The sequence below is a fragment of the Vigna radiata genome, chromosome 1, assembly GCF_000741045.1.
Source record: "Vigna radiata var. radiata cultivar VC1973A chromosome 1, Vradiata_ver6, whole genome shotgun sequence".
Taxonomy (NCBI): domain Eukaryota; kingdom Viridiplantae; phylum Streptophyta; class Magnoliopsida; order Fabales; family Fabaceae; genus Vigna; species Vigna radiata.
In genome coordinates, this window is record NC_028351.1 from 25135938 (window position 1) to 25141338 (window position 5401).

A 5401-nucleotide genomic window follows, 5' to 3' on the forward strand; every position below is an offset into this window, starting at 1 on the left:
TAATCCTGAAATAAAAATAACTTTATATAAAGAAAAAAAAAGTAACAATTGTAAAAGTATATGAACTACAAATTAAAAAAAAAAGATAACAAAGTGATGAAAATGTTGATTTAAAGATTAGAGAGTTGCACCATCTCCTGTTAACCAATTCCTAATTCTTCACATGTATTCACACAAATAATACAAATATTTTAAACTCAATTCTCTAAATACATGTATTAATATTGAATTTACTAGATACATGCATTTATAATAACTTTTATTATTTTACAAAATCATTAACAAAGAATTTTATCTTATCACACATAAGATTAATTCTATTTGCACCTTTAGACCTAGGAAAAGCCTTTAGATCAGAATTTCTCTCTATTCACCACATAATTCATTTTACTCTATACAAGTGTGAATAATTATTAGAACATTAAAATATCTTCTTATTTTAATCCATTAATCTATATATGTATACAATAAAGAAATTATCCATTCAATAAGATTTCTTCACTGAGAATGCCCTACAACTCATTCATTCGTACTATTTCTTTTAAGTATAATAAAACCAAGTCCAAATTTACTGATGTTAGCTGTTTATAGATAAATTTTTTGAATATTATTTTCAAAGAATTTTGTTTGGTTTTGGTGTTACGTTTCTGTATTTTTAATCTTTAAGTTTTATAATGAGTCCATGGATTGCAAGAAGGTTGAGCCTATTTCTTTTTTCCTTTCTTACTTCCACAAGTGCAAGCAAAACCATGATATTTCCCATAAAACCAAATATTAACTGGATCACATTATTCAACGTTTTGTGAGTACCGTGAAAATCCAAAATTGAGTAGCGATGTGATAATGTTAAATTTCGAGTCTTTCTTGAAGTTTATCGATAATTGGTCCTTTATTTCTAAAGCATGTATCAGTCTTCTAGTACTAATCTAGACCATTGGCATAAAGGTCTTTGTGATATGTTTGGTTGAACTTTTGCTCCAACACTATCGCAAAAAAGGGTTTCAAATATGTGTTTTTTTGGCATTTAACGTAAAAAAAAAAATACTAAAGTCATATCGGGAAATATTAAATTGACATCAGAAATAAAAAAATTTGACGTTAATTGACATTAGAAATTACCTGTTGACGTTAATTAATGTTGAACATAAGACAATATTCGATGTAAATCAACTTTTTTTTTAATTAATAGTGATCCATTTTTACAGTTTTATGAGACTAAAAAGTAAAAAATAAAAAACAAATATAATCTAGTTTTTGGTATTTTGTACCTCATGAACTATAAACTATAAGAAAAACACAAAAAACTATGACAATAGTAGTANTAACTTGTAGTTTTTGGTGTTGATAGCTATGATTATTGGTTTTGGTTGGATTTTTTTTACCACTCCTTAGAACCCCTATTTCAGGGAAAAAACACCAAGAGCCCTTGCAGGCAGCGCTTGGTCGTTAGCCATGAATGCTACCTGGTTGATCCTACCATAGTCATATACTTGTCTTAAAGATTAAGTCGTGCATCTGTAAGTATGAACTAATTCAGACTGTGAAATTGTGAATGGCTCATTAAATCAGTTATAGTTTGTTTGATGGTATCTACTACTTGGATAACCGTAGTAATTCTAGAGCTAATACGTGCAATAAACCCCGACTTCTGGAAGGGATGCATGTATTAGATAAAAGCTCGACGTAGGGTCTGTCTGTTGCTTTGATGATTCATGATAACTCGTCGGATTGCACGACCCTTGTGCCTACGATGCATCATTCAAATTTTTGCTCTATCAACTTTCAATGGTATATGGTGGCCTACCATAGTAGTGACGGGTGATGGAGAATTAAGGTTCGATTTTGGAGAGGGAGCCTGAGAAATAGCTACTACATCCAAGGAAGGCATTAACCGCACGAAATTACCCAATCTTGACATGGGGAAGTAGTGACAATAAATAACAATATCGGGCTCATTGAGTTTGGTAATTAGAATGACTACAATCTAGATCACTTAACGAGGATCCATTGAAGGGCAAGTCTAGTGCCAGCAACCACGATAATTCCAACTCCAATAACTTATATTTAAGTTGTTGCAGTTAAAAAGCTCTTAGTTGGACCTTGGGTTAGTTCGATCGGTCCGCCTCTAGTGTGCACCGGTCTGCTCGTCCCTTCTGCTGACGATGCGCTTCTGGCCTTAACTGGTCAGGTCGTCACTTCTATTTTTCATCACCTTTTTTTTGTTTTTTTCCAAACTTTGTAAAAATATTTCACTTTGAATTTTGATATAAATTTTTTTGTGGGGCTTCTCATGATATTTTGATGCTTTGAACAAATTTTCAAGTCATTTTGGGTTTATTTTGAATACACTCTCAATTTTACCCTAAACTTGGATCTGTAACATGTAGTATGAACAACAAACAAGTTCAACAATACAAAAAACAAGTTATTGAAAATGAAAACAAAAACAAAAACGAACACTAACCTTCTTGAAGGCGGGTTCGTCGAAATAAACTGTTGTCGTCAATAAAAGAGAAACGAGAACACGCCTATGAAGAAGAACACAAAAACAATTGGTCAACACAAATGAACATCATACCTAAAGTTTTTAATCAACATGTATTTGTATAAACTAAAAAAAAAAATTACATGTGGTCATTGCCAAGTTTTGCTCGAGAAAAATTTGAGCAGAAAAGAGAGTCTCGTGCTAAGATAAAGTGAATGAATTTTCAATCTCCTATCCAAATTTTTATTGACTTATGTTAATAGGGGATCAATGTGAAAGCTAAACCCAATCCCTTGTGTGTTTTGTTTTTAATTAATACCATGCTGAGAAAAATAGCTATGAGGGTGAGATGGAATTTACATTGTCAAGAGTGGAATTGAGTTGATGGCTCTCCCAAATTTTCCGTCCTATACTTCTAGTCTTCCGGAAGGAAGTCACATAGTGGGCCCACATTCTATGAATGTGATGAAGGGTGAATTTGTCTTTTACTTACTAAATGAAACGCTTTTATTCAGTAAAGTCTGATTTCACTTTGTTGTGCTTGATTTNACTTTTGGATTTCACTTTTNTGTCCTTAATTTCACTTTTNGAGCATTTCATTTTCGAAGAGGAAGTGTTCGTGCTGTGGGGGCTGACAGAACGCGAGAAGACCGAAGAGGAAGTGTTGGTGNTGTNTGTTAGGAAGAAAAATAATGNTGAGGTGTCTACTAATGATAATGNTGAAATGGATGGCCACANGNAATATATAATGCATAAGGAGACAAATCCAGAGTTCGTTANTGNAAGGGGACAACTGGCAAACAATTATGAAATCAAGGAACCAAGAAGGAGCAACAGAAAGAGAATATCAAATAGGAGGTTGCANGACTTGGGGTAGCAGGAAATCTGTGGTACAATTCTTCCTCTTAGATTCTCCATTCTCTTTCCTGAAACAAATTCCCTAATCCTTACATTCTTTTCTCAGGTACTATGCTCCTGGAAATGAAACAATGATTGTGGCTATCCTCTCTGCTAGGAGGATCCTTTTTTTTGAGTTGATAAGAAAAATGCTGGAATGTTTCGAATAATCCATTTCTAATTGTATTACTTTTTCTTCATTTTGAAATATACAATCAGTAAAATTTTATTGTACAGTGTGTGTTTGAATTTTTTTTTGCTGCATAACATTTGGTGCTTTTGTTCACCAATTTAAAATATATAACAGAAACATAATTTCATTCTAAAACCATAAAGAGAATCAAGATCATAATCATATTCTAAATTCAAGATCATACANAAACAAAAGACTCAAGGTTAGCTCCCCTTACCTTGTATTTTCACAATTTAGCTTAATACCTGCCTCTATAGTACCCAGAGTCACAAGGAATTTAGACTGCACCCTAAAGACCAAAAAACAATTATCAATAACAGCTCTTAGAGCTAGGATAGGACAAACAGCAGAAGAAAAAAGGCAAAAGACACATGCAACCAACAGATTGCATGATCTAGGGTTCCAAAACAGCGAAGAACAGTGAAAAACAACTTACCGCTAGAAACCCAAAATTTGATCAGTGCAATTTGAAGCCCTCGGTGTCAGGATCGTTTAGGTGCCTACGGGCCAAAATTTTAGCGGTTCAATGAAGAGATTTGATAGAGAGAAGGCATAGAGAAATGAAGAACAATGTTTTCTAGAAAGAGGAAGCTCTTAAGGAAGTGAGTTGCTTTTTCTGATTTTGATTATAAAATTATTTTCTTTTAAAAAGAAAATTGCTCATTTTCCTTTCTCTTAAAACACTAATTGCTCTTTCTATTATTAATAAATATATATATCTGTGTATATTTTTGGATTCTTACAAGTTTCACTCATTCACGTCTTAGACTAAGAAAAAGTCTTTAAACTAGAATATTTTATTACTCATCACATAATCCAATATTATACTTTATATAAGTGTGAATAATTATTAAAGTATTAAAATATCTTTTTATTTATCTGTGTACAATAAAGAAATTATCCATTCCATGACATTTCCTCCTTAGAATGTCCTACAACTAATTCATTCATACCATATTTTAAGTGCAATAATATCAATACTATTCTAAACAACATAATAAAACACTACAAAAATATTTGATTTTGGCGTAGGTTTGACAGCGGAGGTTATAGTAACCTTTAGTAAGACATTAACATAACAGGGATTTTAGAAACCCTTGGTAAGTATAAGAGATCTTTTGAAAGACCGTTGTAGTAAATTTTAGGATATTTTCCTACCTCATTGTCAGTTTCCTTCTTTTCTAATAATTTGCTATTTGTTTTTTTTCTCTCCACTCGAATACAATGTTTCTTTTCAGTTTTCCTCTTTTCACAGATTTGCTATTCATTTTTTTTTCTCTGTCGCTCAAATACATTAGGTTTACAAACTCTGAGAACTTCATGCCCTGATCTTTAATAACTCCTTAATTTATTATAAATTTAAAACATATCTGTCCATATCTCAAATTAAATAAGTAAAACATCAATTACAAATTATAAATTATTTCCATAAACTTCTAAAAGATCTTTATAAAATCGTAAATCCCTTCTTTCATCAATTATCAGTTCCAAAATCATCTGCATTCTTATCTATTCTTACAACATACACATCATATGATCATTGTAATAAACACACAATAACAATAAACATGTATGGGTGAACTATTTGAATCAGAACAAAGCATATATAATATCCAATAGTACAATAATCAAAATATTACGACTAGTAGCATTCACCCAAACTTACGCTTGACTCCCAGTCACATAGACAAATGAGTCTCATAAACTTATCGTTGTCACACAGACTAAGGCTTTGTTTGTTTCAAATGATTTATTATTCAAAGATATGGTGAAAGACGAATTTGCGAGGAAACATCGTGTTCACTTGTAAGGATTTGAAATTGATT